Here is a 22,916-nt window from a genome sequence, read left to right as displayed (position 1 = left end):
TAGGGACAAGTAGCCAACACCTATATCAGGCACATTAAGCATGTATTACATAGCTAACCTACCTATCTGGGCATTATTTATTTTCCTTCTTCAAAATTCTTTCAAGTGCAGCAGGTCTATTACAAATCTTCATGTTAATTTACACGTCGTATTGTTTTTTTCCCCAGGGTGCATATGTTGAAAAAGGCATTGATATATATTTACTAAACCATTACCTCCCTAATTGGTGAATTTATTAGAGCAGATGCTTTCTTTCATAAATACTGTCATTAAATGCATGAGACTGTTGATCTAAGCTCCTTTGCTGAGAGGCTGCTTCGATTATAAAGAGCAGAGATGGTTCTCATTCGCCTGCAAACTAGACTGAATTTCACAATGAAACTTTCATCATAAAAAAAGAAAAATAACCTCACTGTAACACATCAATGACTTTGTTTCCAAGAAAGATTTTTTTTTTCAAATAAAAAAAAAAAGTAAAAAAAGTGCAGGGTTTCTGGGAAGAGACTGCTTTTTAAAGAAACCACCCTGCTACAGGGAACACTTGCTTCTGTAATTTGTAGAAAGGAGCTCTCTTAATTATGCTCAGTTTATTGCCTCTCTCTCTCGCTCTCTCTTTCTCTCTCTCACTCTCTGCGCCTGTCTGTGTATATGCAGAGGGCTAGAGAAAGCCGGCTGCACTACCTGAATAGCTATTGAAAGAGTGAGACTTCTCAGCTCCTGCTTCATTACTGGGTAGCAGCTATTCCAGTGTGTAAGAGAGCCGAACTGCATTCTCCCCTCGAAAACCCTTTGGTAAGTCTCCTATGCTGACAGAGCTGCAGATTAACTCAGCAAAGGAAGAGGGTGGGGGAAGAGCTTATGTGCTGCGTGAGATCAATTAGAGTTGAAAGATTATTTTTTTTAATGTGTTAAATCTTTTCTGTATCATTGCAATGCAAAAAATTGTGTGGAGTGTTCTATGTGCTCAACAGCAACGTTAAGTAAATTAAGGCAAGCTTAAATCAGAGCTGAAAAAACTACTAGAGATGAGATTGGTAATGCTGTGGAGAACTGCAAGATGATTCTTTTATCCTTCACTTTTTTTCTGTTTATTGTACTGGATGTGTTAAAAGGCTCGGAATAACAAAACTTGTTTTCTTGCTGGTGGATGGCTTTGGAAATGTAAAACTTTTAACAGAACAGGGATGACAGCTAATGATATAGAGGAGAAATGTGTGGGTTTTTTTATTTGCATGCACATTATTTTACCTGCTTCTGTTGCTTACCATTCAGATTTACTATGCTCAAGAAAAGTCTAAAGAACTAAGGAATGCATATCTACTGCTCAAGTCGCTGATGTGTATGCTTGTTAAGTATGCTTGTCACATGTTTTATTAGTCATCTGGCTGATAAGTGATGCTGTCCAAGTCATTCATTTCAATATATATATACACACACACACACTCACAGACATGCATTTTTATTTACCTAGACACCATGGATCAAGTGCATTAGACTCAAGAGAAAATGATAGCACCCCTCAGAGAGGTCAGGTCATGGCTCTCCTGCCCTAGCAGAACAAGGATAATGTGAATGATATTTTTGAATTGTGCAGTTATTACAGCTTTCCAGTAAGCTCAAGACTTGAACATTTTGATTCCAAAGGTGTTAACAAGCTCCACTGGCGATGGACTAGACGCTGTTGCTTAAATACAGGAAATAACAGAATGATTGGCTCCTAACTGAATCCAAGTCTATTTCTCTTACAAATAAATCCAATCTAGCTGCATCAGTATCAGGACATGATACTGTGGACTCATCAGTTTCTGTCAGTCCAGTCCAGATCTCTGTTGGATACAGCTGTGCATTGGATCATATAGATGACACAGCTGTATTTATAACTGTCAGGAGGGCTGTTCCCTATAGCTAGAAAATATACAGTGATAATTTTAGACTCCTGCTTCATGTCCTGCTCATCACTTTCTCTGTCCCTGAACAAACACGATAGATCTAAGGATTAGGTTTTAGATCTGCAATAGTTACTTTCAAGTCACTGTGAGTATATTTACTTTCCCTGTCCAGGGAAAAAGGGACCACATTGATTTTTTTTCCAGTTGACTTTATCTGTAGTGTTTAAGAAGCAACTTTTATAAGCTAGTATAAGAACACAGCTCAGCTCACTGGCAAAGTACAAAATAAGTGCTGCTTCCTCAAGCTCAGTAATTTCACATTAGATTGATAGAGGAATCATTCTGAAGGGTACAGGCTGACAGACTGAGCTGGGGAATTGATAAGTGAGCTTGTATAACTAGTCGCTATAGAATTTATAAATAGGACTACTTATGTGCCATGTGTTCCAGGTTTTGAGATCCAGTATTACTCTGTCAATAGCAAACTAAATTGTTGCTAAAATTGCATCATTGCCTAGGACACTTAGTGCATTAAACGTATTACAGGGGAGCAATAGATAGGGTAAAAAAAATTGGAAGCAAAGTACATTTTTTTCTTGCATTTATGTATAACTTCCATCATTGCTGAATACAATTACGCAGTGCGTTTTCTAAGGGTTGTTGGTTTTTTTTTTGCTTTTGTGGGCCAGCTTTATCTACATGTATGAGAGTAAAATTATGGTAATGACAAAGAATTTCAGCACAAAGGGAATTAGGGACAGTAGAGGACCAGGGAGCCCTAGCTATTGGTAAATCTGGTCCTGAGTATTGAATTCATACTTGAGCTTGTTCCTGTTAACTAGATGATTTTGCTATTGTCCCTTTTGCCATGTAACAATGAGCACGAATCTCAAACCAACCTAATAGAAACAGGCTTGTGGAAAAAACTCTCATTTGCTGGGGCCAGATTTGAATACCTTTATGCCTGTTGAGCAGCCTCAGACTTTGTGAGCAGTTCCTAATGATTTCAATGTTATTCCTTGTAGAGTAAGGTGCTGTTGAGCACTGGTAAGGGTAGCAGAATTGGGCCTTGGTTGATACAGAAGTTCTGTATTAACCATGGGATGTTTCTTTACAAGCCAGATTGTGGCTCGTCCTTGCATGAGTGCTAGGGCAAAATGCTCAAGGAGTCTTACCCCACCTCCATCCCTGCACAAGTGATGCTCCCTCCATGTGACTTGGTATTTCACATTGCCCCAAAGTGAGTGGGAAGAGGCAGGCAAAAAGTGGTGTTATGGTATCATGCCTTCTCACACACTGGGCTAGGGAAACCAGTGTAGCCATCCTAAAGGCTGGTACATTCTCTGCACCCACATAGCTGTGTATTAGGTAGTCTAGAGAAGGGATGGACAGTGCACACTGCCTCCAATGCAGAGATGAGCCTAATTCTCACATTTTGCTCCCATGTTATAAGAGATGGTCAAAAAACCTGTAAAGCATGTGTGGGTTCAGTCAAAAATCACATTTTTGGCAGGGCAGGGGGACAATTATGAATACATGTAAACTTGGAAAATTTTGACCTGCTCTCAATGTAACACAAAGTAAACATGAATTCCATCCTAGGTAAAGGTTTAACCCATCCACCAACCATAGAACAGGGATATTCCCTAGCAACGTTCAAGATTGGACATTTTTCTAAAAGATAAACTCTAGGAATTATTTTGGGGAAGTTCTATGGCCTGTGCTATACAGGAGATCAGAGTAGACAATCACAATGGTCCCTTCTGTGATCTCTGAATGCCATGCACCTCCCAGGTTACTAATATGAGTCTTTGTCCTATAAAGTTTAATGCTATACAAAATCTTCAGACACAGTCAGCATCAGACACAACCACAGAGATCTCAACAACCTTCAAGCCAACCCGGGTTTTTATCAAAAATTTCCTCTGTTGCTCCTTCAGCTTGAAATGCCCCTCCTCCCTCTCATCCTCATAAAAGATTACAATTCATGAAGCAGAGAATGCCAGATGTTCAAGCACTGGCAAAGAGCTCTTCTAAATTGTTTCTAGTTTTTCACACATCTATATGACAGATTTTCATTACTCCCCTCTGTTTTTATATATTGAATCTATCAAAGCATTTCGGTACCCATCATTTAGCTATCATAAGGGTGCTCATCACAACTACTAGTGGACAACTTAATTAGTTTTAAGATAGGGCTTGACAAATTTATGAGTGGGACTGTATGATGGGGTTGCTTGTGGGGAGGGAGCATCACTCAGCAGTCCTGGATAGTCCCTTCCAGTTCATGGCTAAAATCTCATGCTGCAGGGCTTCAGCCAGTCACCTGCAGGGATCAGGATGGGAATGTTTTCCCCATTGTCTTCTGGGTTTGTGGAGGCTGTTTGGTTGTTGGTTTTCTTTTTTCTTCTTCCTTTTTCTGAAGCATCAGAGATAGCCATAGTTGAAGATGGGCAACTGAATGGGGTGGGCCAATGTTTTGGGGTAGCACTGAGCATTCTCTCATAGACTTCAAAGTCAAAAGGACCATCATGATCATCTAGTCTGACCTCCTGCACATCACAGGCCACAGAATCTCACCTACTCACTCCTGTAATAGGCCCATAACCTCTGGTTGAGTTACAGAAGTCCTCTAATCTTGATTTAAAGACTTCAGGTTAGAGACCGCACCCTTTACTCTAGTTCACACCAGAAAGTGACCCATGCCTATAGCACTCTGTACCTCAAAGCAGCACCCTGGAAAAGAATATTCATCCTGTCATATAATTATGATATATTTCATACACAGCATGCCATGTAAGATATCATATGAAAGGTCATGCTCTGCTGAAACCCATTGTTTTGTCCAAATATGTATATCACTACTGTGTATGAAGTTATGAGATTTTGCTGTATGGTTGTTACTGAAATATGTTGTAAGTTAGAGAGTCTCTACTGCTAGGTGGTGATCTACTCCCAGGAGGGTGTTAAGTGACCATGAACTGACAGGGGAGTTATAAACAACGGAATTACAATGCTGTAAGAAGGCTATACAAGCATCATACAATGGGGGATTGCTCAACTCTATGATTTAGCAAAGCCCACCAGGATATGTCTGGGTTAGTGTTTTGCAGGCACATGGACTGGGGATATAAAATAGGGGACAGTGGCATCGTTCTTTTACCTTTCTCCTCCCCGACCTATGCTAGAAGCAACAAGAATGCTGGGAAGACAAAGACTTGAACTGAGGAGACTGGTCCCAGACTTAAAGAGAAAGCCCATGTTATTAAGAACTATAACCTACCTGCAACATCCAGTGGGGTGAGAAATTGCTTGAGCCACATACTGCCTAGTCTAATAAAGTTTAAGATTTAGACTTACCTTTTATATTCTTTGGTAACTATCTCTGACCTTTTGTGCCTACCACTTATAATCACTTATAATCTATCTTTCTATAGCTAATAAATCTGTTTTATATTTTACCTAAAACAATGTGTTTTGCTTGAAGTGCTTGGGAAATCTCAGCTCAGTTTACAAAGGCTTGTGTGTACTCTCTACATCGAGGGAGGGGCAGACGGGGTAATGAACTTACACGGGCCAGGCTGCTGACCAATGCAAGACAGTATATTCTGGGGGTACAAGGCTGAAGGCTGGGGAGACTTGCTGGTGCCTTTCTCTGTATTATTCATGAGTGGCTCAGGGAGCATTTGCGTAATTTAGCTAGGGCTCCATATGCTGTTGTACTAAGTGAGCTTGGAGGGGTTTGATGCTTGTCACTAGCAAACCATTGTGAGAGGTGACCCAGGCTGGAGAGTTAAGGGGACACAGCAGTACCCCAGTTCCAGGTTGTACCCCAGAGATCCTGTCACAATGCCCCATGCTGCAGAGGAAGGTGGGAGTCTCTGCCAATCTGACTTGGGGGAAAATTCCTTCCCAACCCCAAATATGAGGATAAGTTAGACCTAAGCATGTGGGTGAGACCCACCAGGCAGACAGCTGGGTAAGAGTTCTCTGTAGTAACTCAGATCCCTTCCTGCTCGTGTCCCGTCTTCAGCTGTTGGAGATATTTGCTATTAGCAGTTTCAGGAGGGCCATATGCCATTGTGGAGAACCTCATTGTACCATAACCTTATGAAGCTCAGTTGTTCCCTCAGGTACTTGGCTTGCTTGTTCTTGCTTGCATGCTCAGGGTCTAACTGATTGCCATATGTGAGATAAGGAAGAAATTCCCGGACCTTGAGGTTTTTGCCTTCCTCTGCAACATGAGGTGTAGACCACTTGCCAGAATTATCTGGCACTTAATCAACTCCCTCCCATTGCAGGAGCCTTGGGCATTGGTGCACCCCAGTCCCTCCAGTTCTCTGCCTGTGACACATAAGAGTTTAGTCCCCAGAGGGCTGTAATACTGTGATCTAATTCTAGTTGTTGGGTTTAGTTGGTGGTGGCTGGGGGTGTTAGTGGCCTGTGATTTACAGGAAGCCAGACTAGATGATCTAGTGGTCCCTTCTGGTCTTAAACTCTATGAGTCTATGAGTATGACAAGCACTTGTTTTCAAAAAGGTATTCATAGTGTGGGGTGACTTCTGTGTGTTGCGACTATACTCCCAAAAATCCTGATGAATGCATCATAAATGCATAAGATATGTTGGATTAGAAACAGTTTTCTAGGTTTTATTGCCAACATATTTTCACTTTACATATTCTGCGAAGAGAGAAGCTCAGTGCGTTATTCGTGCCAGGGTTTGCCAGGGCTGAGCCCAGGCGCCTCTGGGCTTCGCAGTTCATAGACCCATCGCCTCTGGGCTTGCTGCGTCAGTTATGAATGTAGAAAAAATTGCTTTGAGCCCCAGCAGCTCTTTCATTACAAATTAAGCACTGGAGAAGCTGTATGGGGAACATTTTAGAACATAGCTACAGCACAGGGCATATATGCACTCATTATCCCAGAGAACAAGACATCCCTGCTCCAAAATCTAGAAACAAAAAATGAGACCTGCACCAGGAAACAACAATATAGTGGCTCTGCACATTCCCTTAACCACAGCTTTGTAATCCCAGTTTTAAGCAGGTGACGCTCACTTACTTCAAAATAGATTAAGATAGGAATAAGATGCATTATTAGGTTTCAAAGAGCACAACCAGCTCTAAAAGACTAAAAGTCAGAGCCTGTTGGCCTTTTTTATCCAGAAAAATCCCAGTGACTTCAGTTGGAGTTTTCAGTGAGAAACTATGGCAAGATACATCCCCAGGACTAGAACAGATGCTTGTAAAGCAGCTTCTTTCAATTATGAAAAGAAAGTTAAAGCATTGTAGCATATGCTGTGTTGATTCATGTCTTACCAAATATCATTCCATGTAGATATAACTGGTAAGTGCAATAAGAAAGCTGGTGTTACCTTGGAAAAATACATTTGACTGCAGCATTAGCCACTTTCATATCATACTTGACAAACATGCAGTATGGTTTAATACAATGCCATAGAACTTAGGGAGTTGATACAGAGGAATGCCATTCCCATCTTTTTTCTGAATGTATTAAAATGCTCTTTGCAAATGTAAAACACTAGTAAAAAATTCCGTTTATGGGAGTCTGACCCTCCATGTGCAGTTCCTAGTGTTCACAACATAAAAAAGCAGTGCTATCCCCCATCTGCAAAACAGAGATAATACTTCTCTTGTCCCTCTCTTTATCTGTGTTGTTTACTTATACTGTAAACTCTTTGGGGCAGAGACTGTTTCCTATATGAATGCACAGCACCTAACATAGTCAGTCCCTGATCTTGGTTGAGGCCAGCGGGTGCTATGGTATAGAAATAATAAGTTCCACACATGGCAGTAATGGACATCGTTGGCAGTCTCAGCCAATGCCTTAATTGTGCCAATGACCTTTAGAAGTGGTCCTTCCAGAACACTGAGCCGAGGAATAAATCTGTGATAGGGGTTATTGCCCATGCTGTACCAGTTCAGTGGTCAAAGAGGGCTTTAGTCTCCACACCTATTCATTTGACACCTTTTACAAGTAAGAAAACACACACACATACACACGTACACACATAAAGAATAATAATAGCAATTCTGGAATCCAAGAGTTTGGAAATGTACGCGACGATGATATTGACAATGCCTGAGGAATACAGATTTCTTTGACAGTTATATTGGCTCTGCAGAAGTGACAATATTAAAAACTTGTTTTTGACAGTTAACTAAGCAGATGTGAGTCAGAATTCACAGGTGGAGCAGATATGTCTACCCACCCCGTCCTGGAGCTCAAATGCTTTTCTTGCTCCTCTTCAATCTCTCTACAGATTATACACTTGCAGACAGTGCCTTGCATCTATGGTTATCTGCAAACCCTCTGAGAGATCTCCAGGGAAATAGTTATACTGGTTGCTTCTCTACTGCTCATGGCTTTCAGATTCAAATGTCCCACCTCCCCAAAATGACAGACTACAGTTAGCCACCTTTAGCGAATTAAACAGTCATTTGGTAGTGACATCTCTCAGCAATGAAGAGAGAACTTATTTATTGATTGAATTCCTTATAGCCATTACCTCCAGTTTCTGAAGTAAAGTTTACAGAATCAGCTGTTCATGTCAGCAAACAGCAGTGCTTACCTTAGAATTTGCAAAGAGGTCCAATGTTATATTTAAAAATAAAAAATGGAAAACTGATTTCTGTATGAGAACAGCATGCAATGCAGACAAGCATTCATGCTCTGCTTTGTTTATTGGAAAGCCTCATTGTATCGCACCTTTAAAGCAACTCCAGACAGTGATACAGATTTGAATTACTGCCTCACTCTCATTACCGAACTCCCTGGAATCCTTTTGGGCACATTTTTCAAGTTGAATATCCTGCTGTTGTACATTTCTAATGCAGGAGCACCCAGTGCTCCTCTCCTTCGGCTGACTGCCACCTTTTTAGTTTGACAGCCCTTGAGGTGATTTGTAATAAAAGCAAACTAAAAGACAAAAATAAGGACAATCATATGTTTTCCTGAGATTTGATTCCATTGTGTATGGTTTGGGACTCTATCAGAGATCTGCTCCAGGGAACAGCGAGGGGACTTATTCCATTCATTTAAATTGTTGCCCGTAGCACCTCAGTTCTATAATGTGTTCAATTTTTGGAAATTGCAGATAAGGACAATGGCTATAACGATTGTCTGTTTAAGTTAGAAAATCTGTGAACCACAAGCATAAATCAGATAAACTACACTTGTGATTTCCTCATGCACCCAATAGTTCAGTTTATGGCTTATGCTGCAAAGACCTGAGCTACTGGGGGCATGAAGCTTACTTTTTCCTAGCAAGTGACAATCCTACCCAGATATATATATTCTTCTGAGTAAAGGCCCTTACATCTCAACTGTGAGTAATGTGTGTTGTTGTATGTTAACTATTAGAGATGAGGCAGAATTGCAAAGTTCTAATCTGGATCTGATCTTACACAAAGTTTGGGGATGTTCAGTGCTAGTATGTTGGGGTTAAGAGTTTCTCATATAAGCGCATATAGAGCGATATCTGTACATACCCATTGTCAGTAGTGCCCCACAGCAATTCTCACACAAACTCAGGACATCTGCATCTGACTCCAACACTGTCATTTTTAATTTTTTTTAAAGTATGAATTGAAAGTATATCAGAGTAAATGGCTCCAGATCATAGAACTATAAGAACCACAGCCTTGTGAAGTCTGTTCAAATCAGTGACACTCAAAGGACAATCACATCTTCAGTTATTTTGTCCTAAGTTTTGATTCCACTAAGTAAGGATCAGACTAAATCAAAACACTGTTTACAACAGGATCCTTTCTTTTCAGCTCTACTGTTATTAAAGGCATTTGGCCTGTCTTAATAAGAGAGAAACTGCTCACACGACTTACTTAAGGAGATACATGTGGCACACAATTTGGATTTTTGAATACAGTAATTTAAACAAGTAAGCTGCATTCCTTGTCTCTCTCATTTAAGATCTGTGGAATCAGTAATCTCCCATCTGGATTATGAACCCAAACTGGGTCACTTTACAGTTATGTGGTGAGGGGGGAGATTCATCATAGACTGAGTGTAGCAGGGAGAAAATTGTCATTTGCTCATTTTTTCCAGTTGAACAAAAAAATGACACTGGCCAACAGCAACTTATAGGGTCCTCGGTTTCTCTCTGGTGACAGTGAGTTTTTTGTTTTCTCACTAAGAGCTAGCAATCCCTTTGGTTTTAACATAACAGTCACCTAGAATAAAGATCACACATCCGCATACACAATGCACAGTCACCCCCACTCCTCTGTGTAAAATATTAGCATACAAATATTTTAAGTATAGTAATAGCATAAGAGGTGCCATATGAGCTCAATCAATGGTCCATCAAATCCAGCATGTTGCACAGTTAGAAGCAGCTGTGATTTTTAGCAATGATTTCACAATAAAAAATATTCCTGTGATATTAACTCCAATCATTCAGATTTACAGCACAATGACTTGATATTTATATAACAACTTTATGCTTATCTTTTTCAATTCAGCAAATAGTACTACAGAAATACAGCACACTCTGAGACCTGAAAAGGGACGGGGGCAGGGAGGACTAAAGCTAGCTGAAATTTGGGATTTCTGGTTTTGCAAGAATTTTTGACACTTTGAAATTTTTCACAAACTAGAAAGCCTCAAAAAACTTCATTTTGGAAACACCAACACATGGTCTTTGATTTAAGGAGTGAGAGACATAGAAAGCTGTTCAGTATGAGCGTGATCCTGTCCCACTGAAACCAATGGAAGTTTTGCTATTGACTTCAAAGGAGGAAGGATCAGGGCCTAGTTTTTCAACTTTTTTCTTAAACAAAAACACTCCCTAGAGGAGCAGGTGCTGCCTGAAATTGACATGCTTGTCCGTTTCACAGCTGCTATGACCTTTCAGTATAATGACACTGACAAGAATGTGAATTTCAGTGTGTGCTGTCCAGGGCTGCCTGCTGGGAGCCAGCTGGCCTGAGAGCTTGAAAGCTCTGGGTCTCTAGCCGGGTGGCAGTCTGCGTGGCGGGGCTGCCCCAGAGCCACAGATCCTGCAAGCCCAAGTCCCTGGCACGGGGCGAGACTCTTGGTGAGGCTCCCCAGCAGCCCATCAGGCGAACTGGCAGGGAACCAGGCAGGCTTCCATTGGAACTCTGGCAGGGTTGCCACAGGGTCCCTTCCTGTGATGCATTGGCAGTTTATCAAATTCAACTCACTTCTGCAAGAAATTTCAGGTTTGACCAACTGGCATTTTCTGACGAAACTCTGTTTCATTGGAAAATTTCCTAGTCAGGCCCATTTGCACAAGCGGGTTCTTTGGACCAAGCAGGCCCCAAGACAACCCAGCAAAATGACTGCAGGAGCTTCCTGGGATAAGCCTTTTCTGCTGGAACTCGGCAGAGAAGCCACAGCTGCCTGACTCTGACTGACAGAGCACAGATTTACTGCCAGTGTTTTAACAAGGAGCTCCTACAAACATTCTCTTCCCTCATCTGTGAGAAACTCCTTGGGCCGGGCATCATGTGATGCAAAGAGGCGTGAGAGACATAGAAAACTGGTCACTAGGAGCCTGATCCTGTCCCACTGAAATCAATGGAAGTTTTGCTGTTGACTTCAAAGGAGGAAGGATCAGGGCCTAGTTTTTCAACTTTTTTCTTAAACAAAAACACTTTCTTACTATCATAGCCAAGATAGGAGGCAGAACTGCTTGGCAAATAAACCGCCTTTCAGATACCTTTCTGGTGCCTTACAGACAAGGATAAAGACAAAGCCCCTGGCCTGAACTGCTCACACGCTGGATGATATTAATCCTTGGGGCTGGGTATATTGCCTATTATTAGGTTGCCCAACACTTCCCTTTGTAAGACCCTGAATTCAGGAGGTGATGGGGGGTGGGTGAGTGGAACAGACCTGATGAGGAGTGGTGTGCAGGAGATAAACCTGGAACTGGCTGGGTAAAGAGACTAGGACAAGAAGCTGGGATTAGGTTGTGGGGAAACGCTGAGATTGGATGAGGAATCCAGGCAGGGAGACTGTGACTGGTAGCCAGTGGGGAAAGGGAACACGGGCAGAAGGAGAGACTAGGATTTTGGGGTGGTGGGAGAGAAATGGATCAGATGAGGAGCTGGGAGGGAGGCAAATGGGACTGGCTGGGCAAGGACACTGGGGACAAATTGCTGGGAAGAATTGGGAATGGCTGAACAAGTTGAGCGGGAGAGGGAATGACTAGGACTGGCTGGGCAAGGAGAAGAGTTGCACAGGCAACCTTAATTCTGTCATTTCCTAACTTTTGAGTGCTTGACTCTGCAACCTTAATAATGTTCTTTTAGTGTGTGTGCATGTGTGTGTGTGAGAGAGAGATTCTTAGATATATTGGTATTAAAAAAAACTGTTTTCTTTTTGTGTAATTGAAACAAGGGGAAGGTGTAGAACAGTGGTTCCCAAACTTGTTCTGCCGCTTGTGCAGGGAAAGCCCCTGGCGGTCCGGGCCAGTTTGTTTACCTGTCGCGTCTGCAGGTTCGGCCGATCGCGGCTCCCACTGGCTGCGGTTCGCTGCTCCAGGCTAATGGGAGCTTCTAGAAGCAGCGACCAGTACGTCCCTCGGCCCACCCCACTTCCAGCAGCCCCCATTGGCCTGTGAACCGCGGCCACTGAGAGCTGCAATTGGCCGAACCTGTGGACGCGGCAGGTACACAAACCAGCCCGGCCCGCCAGGGGCTTTCCCTGCACAAGCGGTGGAACAAGTTTGGGGACCACTGTTCTACACCTTCCCCTTGTTTCAATTACACAAAAAGAAAACTGTTTTTAATACCAATATGTCTAAGAATCTCTCTCTCTCTCTCTCTCTCTCTCTCTCACACACACACACACAGAAGTATCTTCCCTTTGGAAATAGTACTGAAAATGCCTGACGCTAAGTGTAATCCATTATAAAAGTAAAGGGAGGGGGGAATGCTCTTTAGAAGGTCTTTCTGAGTCCCGGAGTTAAGTCATCTCTAGAAGGGATGCTTTAGCAGTACCAAGAGAAGGGTGCAGAGGCAGAGGAAGAAAAACATATTGTTTCTCAGGCACTTGAAGATACTCAGCTCAAAACCAGGTAAGAGAATCTGTTGAAACAAATGTTTCACAGTGATAAGGAGGGATACAGAATCATACACAGATTTCCCATCGCCCTCCCCCCATCTTATAGGAAATGATGAGTGGGGGCAGCTGTTTCTTCCAGCCCTATGCTCCGCTAAATTCCTCTCTGTTCTCCCTTGTTATGGAAGCCTAATTGTGCCAACTGAAACAGCTTAGTAGATCTTATAGGAGGCTTTGAGTAAACCTGCATCCCATCCCTATGCACCCTCTTGTCACTTGGGAGCAGGTTCTTCTGCTGGTAGCTGTCATGTGCGCTCCCCACATAGCCTACATGTGAGGCTGCACCATTGACTGAGCATTCACGCTTTCTTGAGGGACCTTCTTAGTAACAGTGACTGAGTAGCGCTGGATGCCTTTACTGTTTGTTTTTAATTCGGTTAGGTAAAATGTTGGGGCATGTAAAGTGACCAGTGCTTCAGCAAAGCTATGTGAGATGGTGATGGAATTATTTGTTCCTTGAGCATATTTGCACATGGCAAGGTCAGATCTGATTTGTACAGCTTCAGTTGAACTTAACAGGATGCCAAGTACACAGGGCATCTGCCATAGTATTTTAAACATACTGAGCTGAATTGTAGCATTTAAAGCCAGAACTGGTTAAGGAAAGGTGTGAGAAGGCACCACGCCACTAGCTGCTCCAGGAGACATCCTGCTTGCAGATGAGATGCTGCAGGCAGTTTGTCTTTTGAGCACTTGTGGCCTGATCCAAATACAGGCAAAATTAACATGAGTCTTCCCATTGACCATAATGGGTGTTGACTCAGGCCCTTGGTAAGCACAGTGAGGATATGTTCTTACACCTTCCTTTTGGAGATACAGAATATGCTAACTCCAGTGCTAAGCCAACACCACCATATAGAAGGGGGCGGCATACACATCTCCTCCATCCCTTTTGAGCTGTCTAGTCGTACTGGTGATGCCATGCAGCAGCATAAGAGTTTACACAAAGTGTAAGGTGATTGATATTCAAGCCCACAATGGCTGTAGTTCGATGTAACACAAATGCTACAGGAACATTCTTTATGCCAGGTAAACAGTAAATCCCTAATGAATGACCTGTGCAAAAAAGATTTTTCTTCTGTTCAGCCTGAGCAAATTATCAGTTTTCTGTACCAACTATAAAAGAAAGCAGATGTACAGGGATGGATTTAATTAATTAGAGCCTATTACAGTTAACTAAGAAAGAGCAACCAAAATTTAAACTGCTATTTTCATTATGTCTCTAAGGCCTGGTCTACACTAACCCCCCAGTTCGAACTAAGGTATGCAACTTCAGCTACGTGAATAACGTAGCTGAAGTCGACGTACCTTAGTTCGAACTTACCGCAGTCCAGACGCGGCAGGGAGGCTCCCCCGTCGACTCCGTGTACTCCTTGCACCGAGCAGGATTACCGGAGTCAACGGGGAGCACTTCTGGGTTCGATTTATCGCATCCAGACAATACGCAATAAATCAAACCCAGAAGTTCGGTTGCCTGCCGCCGAACCAGCGCGTAAGTATAGACAAGCCCTAAGTAGGGGACACTTGGTACTGGCCAATGTTTGAAAGATAAGACAGTAATGAGACCGCATCAGAATCAAAAGCAGGGTTTTTTTAAACAACGTTATACATAGTAAAGCCAAATGGATTTGAACTATACAACCCCAATGTACTCCAAGTGCTAAAGTATCCGGATGAATCTGAAGATGTTATCCCACAGGGATCAGGAGCCAAAAAAGCCCATAAGGTGCTATCAATTTGAGCCTGGGGAATTTTTATCCCCATAGTAGGAAAGCAAGGAAAAGCACCATGTGAGATTTGCACCTACCAATATCATCTGTGAGTTTTTCTTTAGAAGATTCATGCAGCCTTGAAAGTGAGGGTTTGGCAGATAGTGACAGCAAGTTTGTCAAAGGCTCTGTCATTCTTGTTTATACTTTGTGGGAAATTGTGTGGCTGTCCCATTCGTCGCAAAGTAGGTTCCGAAAATATTAGCATTAGCACTGCTTTTGCAGAACTTGCAGTTTCAGGATAGAGGTTTTTAATGCTGGGAAGATGTATGCTCCAGTTCACCATATAAGAATAACAGAGACCTATATGTAAACTTGTGGAGTTAATACAGATAAAGGAATTTAGATTCAAATATTTTAACTCTCTAATTTATTACAATGCTCTCATGTTTCTAACCCAGGATTGCCCCTTTTGCATGGGATATGAATTGTTTGAAGGAGTTATATAGTATGATTTACTGTATATTTATAGTAGTACCATTTTTGGTTTTACACTATAAAAAAAGGACAGTAAGGCTGTTTTAGCTGTACAGTGCAAAACAACAATTGTGGCCAAGATTTTCAAAAATAGGCTACTAACTGCATATTTTGGCACCTAAATAAGCAATCTGCTTTTCAAAAGTGCTGAGCACTAAATGTGGATTTAGGAGCCTAACATTAGACTCCTATTTTTGAAAAACTTAGCCTCTGAGTTTACACCGAACTTTCACTTTTACAATGTACATTTTAGGGCTCTAATGTTACAATCCACCTGTACAAAGGAAATGTCTGAGGAGCGAGGATCTAGCCATTCAACCCTTGAATATTTGTTACTCATGTGAGTAGTCCTATTCAAGTCAATGAAACTGGCAGCATGAGCAAGGACTAGCATGAATAATATTTAACTGCATCAGGCCCTGTTTTTTGTTTTGTTTTCCTAGTCTGTGCTATTTACAACCAACTGCTACTGTTTATTGTCACTATTAGGTAAGAAAAAGATGCCAGGGTTCTTTCTTTGTTTTCTTTTGGAGGGAAGGCGTAAATCAATTCTGACATTTGTAACTGTACTTCAAGCAGAGGCCAATATCTGGCTTTGGAGGAAGCCAAAACATAAACCAACCAAACATAGGGGAAGTGGCAAGGGGAATGTCTTCCTGATAATAAATTACTTTTTCAGTGAAAAAGTATGAAATTTAATATTAAAACATTTTGCTCTGCTTTCACATCTAAAAAAAGTAATTAGATGTGGTTATGTTAGTGGCAGAATGCATTATACACACTATGTGGGATTGTCCCTGTCTGCCTTGTCTCACCCTATGAAGAAATGAAGCACCAGCTGTTACTGTTGCATTAGTGGATAGGTTTCTGCCAGTGGTCACATTTCACAAATCAATTCGTACAATGTGTAAGGTTGTGTAATTTATGAGGAATTAATTGGAAAGAGATTTCCTAACAGAAATCAACATGAGCAAAAGCAAAATATCCAGCCTGAAATTTCTCCCATACGATGTGTGAGAGATAACTATGCATAAACATTATCATTTTCTACATATTCTTACCCTCCTGAACTATAATATTCCTAGGAAGACATTACAGGTTTTTTATACTGGCAGACTCCTCCAGGGAGGAGTGGGGGCTGAAAAGAAACAAGATTGGGAATGTATAAATAAATATATATTGAAGGTAACAAGCCAACCCAGTAGAATTTTGGGGGTAAGAACCATTAGAGTTTCAGGAGTAAAAGGTGAGAGAGATTTCTGTGTATAAGGCTGTTTCTTACTGGAAATGGAGGCAGATTTTTAAAAATAACAGGGAGGTTGTCTCCATTCTGGGCAGTCTTTCATGAAAAAGGGAGGAGGGAGAGAGAAGAGAGACAGCAAAAATCTGCAGCTATGGAATATGTGAGATTCTCACTACCAACATTTCACTTTTGTAATGAAGACATGTACATACCTGGCAACATCCACAAAACAGAAGTCAGTGGAGTGCAGATGTGCACACATCAGCATACCTTGACATAGATTGAAATGAGTTTGCAGAGATGTAGCTGGACATACAGGAAGAGAAAGGGGGACAGAGAGAGACCGTGGTACTTCAATTCTCTTCCCCTGACCAAAGTGTTTCATTTTTCTTCCCCCTGCCCAGCATCAGCACTGCCTTCCAAAACTGATGGCAATTTCCCCATAGCTTTTCCTTGCAGAGGAGTAGAAGAAAACCTGCAGTCTATGGGAAGCCCCACTGCGTTGGCAAGTTTCCTAGCCTGTTCTAGTGGGCTGTGTACAGTCCTTGCCTAGAAGAGAAGAGACTTGATGCTTTCCATGATTTCTTAGTTGCATCTGATTCCAGTCTCTTTCTTAAATAAAGAGCATTTGATTTAATTATAGCTAAGCAGCAGCTCTCCCAACAGTCCTGGGTACATGGGACTGTCCTGTTTTGACCCCGAAACACCCTGTCCCAGTTGAAATAGAAGATTTCCCACATGCCGTGGTGCCTGCAGCCATAAGCGTGTTACGCACGGTGAAGAGCTACGGAAGGGACCAGCTTCAGCTGCTCGTGGGCATGCTCAGCCCCCTTGGGCATGCTCAGTGGCTGTGGGGGAACTTTGGGGTGGAGTGTGATACTTCCCCAGACTGGAAGGTGGGGGCTGAGTATGGCACAGACTTGGCAGGAGAAACACTGGGGCCAGCATGGTTTCACAAGGGTTGGCAGTGACACCTGGCATCTCCCCTGTTCCCTCGGCGCTGGGCATGGCAGCCGCCACACTTGGGAACTGCTCTGCTCTCAGTGGGTGACTCCGTTGCATCCTGCTTTGGCCACATGAAATGTTGGGAGGTACGATGCAGTGTTGTCAAGATCACCAAAAGGGGCTTGGGCAGGACTGTGGTCACTGGCCTTTCAGATGTCCACATGCTTCTTGACCCCCCTCAAAGAATTATAATAGATGGTGAGGCATGATTTTCCTTTACAGAAGCCATGTTAATTCTTCCCCAACCTATTGTATAGATCTATTTGTCTGATAATTCTGTCCTTTACTATAGTTTCAATCCATTTGTCTAATACTGGAGTTAGGCTTACCAGCCTGTAATTGAAGGATTGCATCTGGAGTCTTTTTAAAAAAAATGGTGTTACATCTGGTACAAAGTCTGATTTAAGTGATAGGTTACATACCACAGTTAGTAGAGCTGTAATTTCATGTTTTAGTTCATTCATAACTCTTGGGTGAATACCATCTGGTCCTACTGACATATTACTCTTTAATTTATCTATCTGTTCCAAAACCACCTCTATTGACCTCTCAATCTGGGACAGTTCCTCAGATTTGTCACCTAAAAAGAATGGGTCAGGTGTGGGAATCTCCCTCACATTCTGTGCAGTGAAGACCAATGCAAAGAATTCATTTAGCTTCTCTGCAATGGCCTTGTCATCCGTGAGTGCCCCTTTAGCACCTCGATCACCGAGTGGCCCCACTGATTGCTTGGCAGGCTTCTTGCTTCTGATGTACTTTAAAACAATTTTGCTGTTAGCTCTTGTGTCTTTTGCTAGTTGCTTGTCAAATTCTTTTTTTTGGTCTGTCTCATTATACTTTTTCCCTTGATTTACCAGAGTTTATGCTCCTTTCTATTTTCCTCATTAGGATTTGACTTCCAAATTTTAAAGAATGTCTTTTTGTCTCTAACTACCTTTTATGCTGTTTAGCTATGGTGGCATTTTTGGTCCTCTTCTTTTTTTTTTTTATTTTTTTTATTTGGGGGTATACACTTAGTTTGAGCCTCTGTTGTGGTGTTTGTAAACAGTTTCCATGCAGCTTGCCAGCATTTCTCTCTTCTAACTGTTCCTTTTAATTTCTTTTAAATGAGCCTCTTCATTTTGTGTAGTTCCCCTTTTTGAAGTTAAATGCTCCTGTGGTGGGCTTCTTTGCTATTTCCCCCCATAAGGATGTTAAACTTAAGTACATGAGGGTTGCTATTACTGAGCATTCAGCTTGGACCAGATGCTGTGCACCACTTAGGACTAGATCAAGAATTACCTCTCCCTTGTGGGTTCCAGGACTAGCTGCTCAAAGAAGCAGTCTTTAATGGTGTCTAGAAATTTTAACTCTGCATCCCATCCTGAGGAGACGTGTATCCAGTCAATATGGGGATAGTTGAAATCCCTCATTATTGAGTTTTCTGTTTTTGTTGCCTCTCTAATCAACTGAGCATTTCACAGTCGCTGTCACCATCCTGGTCTGGTGGTTGGTAAAATATATCCCTCCCTGCTATGCCCTGGTTACTGAAGTATGGAAGTTCTATTCATAGAGATTCAATGGCACAGTTATATTCATTAAAGATTTTTACTTTATTTGACTTTATGCTTTCTTTTACATATAGTGTTACTACCCCACCAGCACAAGCTACTCTGTCATTCCTATATATTTTGTACCCTGGTATTATCATGTCCCATTGATTATCATCATTACACCAAGTTTCAGTGATGCCTATTATACCAATATGCTCATTTAATATGAAGTACTCAAGTTCACCCATCTTAGTATTTAGACTTCTTGCATTTGTATACAAGCACTTATAAATTTTGTCAGTATTTAGTTATCTGCCTTCAAGTGGTGTAATTGAATGAGACTCTTTTTTTCATTTGACTGTTTCTCTTCAGTTCCTTCCTGTACTTCTGTCCTCTCCTCTTTACTAGGATATAGAATACCCCCTTTAATAAATCCTCCCCTAAGGGATGTCTCTGTCCCAACTGCGTGCTCCTCCATACCTGTCGGTTTTCCCCCAGCCCTGAGTTCAAAAACTCCTACAGGACCTTTTTAATTGTACATGCCAGCAATCTGGTTCCATTTTGGTTTAGATGGAGCCCATCCTTCCTGTATAGGCTCCTCCTTTCCCAAAAGTTCCCAAATTCCTAATAAACCTAAATCTCTCCTCCGAACACCATTGTCTCATTCACGCATTGAGATCCTGCAGTTCTGCCTGTCTAATTGGTCCTATGCATGGAATTGGAAGCATTTCAGAGAATGCTGCCATGGAGGTCCTGAACTTTGATCTCTTACATAGCTGCCTAAATTTGGCCTCCAGAACCTCTCTCCTACCTTTCCTCTGTGTCATTGGTACCTACATGTACCATGACCACCAGCTCTTCCTCAGCACTGCACATAAGCCTGTCTAGATGTCTTGAGAGGTCCATAATCTTCGCAGCCAGTAGGCAATTCACCATGAGATTCTCCCAGTCAGGGCCGCCCAGAGGATTCAGGGGGCACTGGGACAAAGTGGGGGAGCGGACATAAAAAAAGGCGCCACCCGCTGCGGCGCTTGTACTCACTCACTCACGCTCTGAGTCTGCGGTGGCGGCAGGTCCTTTACTCGCTCCGTGTCTTTGGCAGCACTGAAGGGCCCCCTGCTGCCAAAATGCTGCCAAAGACCCGGAGTGACTGAAGGTCTCCCCGCCGCCAAAGTGCCGCCGAAGACCCTGACTGCTGCCGGGTGAGTAAAAATTAAAAAGGTGCCTCTAGCCAGGAAAGGGATTCTTGGCCAGGGCTTGCGGGACCCTGCGGGGCCTGGAGCAAATTGCCCCACTTGCTCCCCACGCCCCTCTCTGGGCGGCCCTGCTCCCAGTCAGCACAAACCCAACTATCTATTTCTAATAATTGAATCCCCGATTACTATTATCTATCTCCTCCTAATAACTGAGGTCCTCTTGCCCAGAAAGGACATTATCTGGAAGGAGGGTCCCAACTAAAGGATCATTTTCTTCTGCTTTAGCTTGATGTTCTCCTTTCCCTAGACTTTCATCCTCCTCAACAGCACAGAAGCTGTCAGACTGGGGGTGGTACTGCTCTATTGTGTCCTGGAAAGTCTCATCTATATTCCTCTCTGTCTCCCTTAGCTCCTCCAAATCAGCCACTCTGGTCTCAAGAGCCCATACTTAGTCTCTGAGAGCCATGAGTTGCTTGCATTGAATGCACACATACACCATCTTCCCACAAGGCATACATGCTGCATTCAGTGCAATAAACTGGATAGCCCCCACTCAGTTGCTGAACTTTCTGCCTAAATTCTCATTACTCCTGTAGAGTTTTTTGTTTGTTTGTTCTTTGGGGTTTTTTTGGGGGTGGGGGTGGGAAGGAAGAGGGGTTGTTATTGGCCTAAATTTAGCCAATGTTTGTTAAGCATATCTTGCTCACACATTCCCTCTCTAAGCTCCCCTGTTTGCTGCTCCTGTTCACTAGCTCTTTTGGTTGCTTAGGAGCTGGCTTTTTAAACCCCTGTTCTCCCTGAGGTAGCCCCGCCCCCTTATCAAAGGATTCTAAAGTGATTAGGAATCAGAGGATGGTAGGCCAGAGCCTCATTAGGAAGTGCACAGCCTTGCCTAGCAGGCCTCTAGGCTGAGCCCTCAGCGCCTCCCAAACACGCCAGACTATAAACTTAAATCAAGCAGGCACATGGTTGCGCACAACAACAAACATGCAAACAAACTTCATCCCAAGAGTCATGTAGTCCCTCCTCCTTCACCTGGAGAACTCCTTGCCTTTGCATCAAACCAAAGGCTTGGAAAGGGCTGTGATGGAAAGCTGGAGACGGGGGAAGGGGAGGGCCCACTGAAGTAGTGCTTATATGGAAATAGTGGCCCCAAGATTGCATTATTGCAAAACTCCCTTACAGAGTGAGGAGGTGATTTGACATTATTTCTATCAACCCCTGTGGTGTTCCTCATGCAAAATCCATTTAACTTTGGCTTAATGCAGATTTTGTGTCTATGTGAACTTCAACCTCAGATGAAACAAAAGTACGGGACTCGCCCCCATTAAACTATATAAATATGCCCAGGGCTTAGAATTATACAGTTGTAAATACCAACTACAAGAAAAGAGTTCAAAGAATAATTTTTTAGAATATCTTTCCTGCTGGAACTCTGCTCTAATGGAGGAGGCAGACTCAGATTTCCAGACTGTAGCTCACAAATTATACCAGTGTATCTTACAAGAGTGTCAGGGAGGGTGATAACATATAGAATTATTGATCAGAATGAATAGAATTAAGTCTTGAAGAGAAAAATACAAAAAATAACTGGTAGAGCAATGTGGATTAGGACAGGTATTACAGGATATTGCTTTATCTTCTGAGAAGATATGCGAAAAACACAAGAGGAAAAGCATGAAAGAAAAATGATCACCTTGTTCCCACTATAAATAAGTTGTAGCAGACCTCCTGTCAGGAAACGTTTCCCAAACTAGTTTTATTTAAAGATTCCTCCCAAAGTGCAAATAGTCTCGTAATCAAGTCATTTCATGACTTAATTTACCCTGATTAGCATAGCAATTTGCAATACCTTTTCAAAAAGCGCTCATCAATTTTAGCTCCTACTAGACTGAAAACACCACACAAATTGCTGCCATAGTCTTAAACTTCTAATCAATTTTGAAAATCTAAATCAATCTGCATTTTTCCACTATCGTTTTTCGGTCACTGGTTGTAATGCCCTTCATGACCTTGAAGTGTGAGAAATGAGTTTTCATGAGGAATAATTAGCTAAAATTATGCCTCATTTAGGCATTGTAATTTTTACCCCCTACCTGGTTAAAATACTAAATGCATAGTAAATACTGAGAATTTATTTTTAGTAACCAAGGACACTGCAAGGTAGCTCCACTTCAGTTATTTTTAAGTCTGTTGGGGGAAATTGCTACACTTTAAGAGTTTACATTTTTTAAAAATGATAGATGTATGTTGTGTAAACTAAGCTACTGAATAGGATGAGTGGACAGGCCTTTTGAAAAACTACGTACTCAAAAATACTTATGTTAGTTTAACCTTGTATTTAAAAAACATAGAATCATCCCCACAGTTGAATATGTAGCCACATACCAGCTTCTGTATCAGCTACACCCTAGAAATGTTTCACATGCTACACGCAACTGAACTTCCTTGTGTCCACTCCCCACCTTCCCTCTCCTGGCTGGCTCCCCATGTGGGCACTCACCTCAGCTCCCTGTACTTGCTGTTGCTGAGCAAGTCCTGCGGGCAGAGCAGAAGGGCCATGGGCTGCTGGTAGCAGGGCAAGGATGGGCAGGCCTCTGGGGGGAGCCCTGGTGCCCCACAGCAGCAGAAATGGGGAACAGTGATGGCCACCCCAATGCCCACTCAAGTTTGGCTT

At 42.4% G+C, this 22,916-nt stretch overlaps 1 protein-coding gene across 2 annotated transcripts in view; it reads left to right on the top strand.

Moving 5' to 3' along the window:
* Nucleotides 1-628: 628 nt before the first annotated feature.
* Nucleotides 629-22,916, top strand: part of ST6GAL2 (ST6 beta-galactoside alpha-2,6-sialyltransferase 2) — a 260,421-nt gene continuing 238,133 nt past the window's right edge. The window contains exon 1 of one of the 2 annotated variants that reach the window (XM_005306968.5): nucleotides 629-792. The gene's annotated coding sequence lies outside the window, so the exon portion shown is untranslated. The remainder of the gene's footprint in view (nucleotides 793-22,916) is intronic. The other variant, XM_008166759.4, reaches the window with a different exon arrangement.

The sequence above is a fragment of the Chrysemys picta genome, chromosome 1 (assembly GCF_011386835.1).
Source record: "Chrysemys picta bellii isolate R12L10 chromosome 1, ASM1138683v2, whole genome shotgun sequence".
Taxonomy (NCBI): domain Eukaryota; kingdom Metazoa; phylum Chordata; order Testudines; family Emydidae; genus Chrysemys; species Chrysemys picta.
This window is presented reverse-complemented; position numbering and strand designations above follow the sequence as displayed.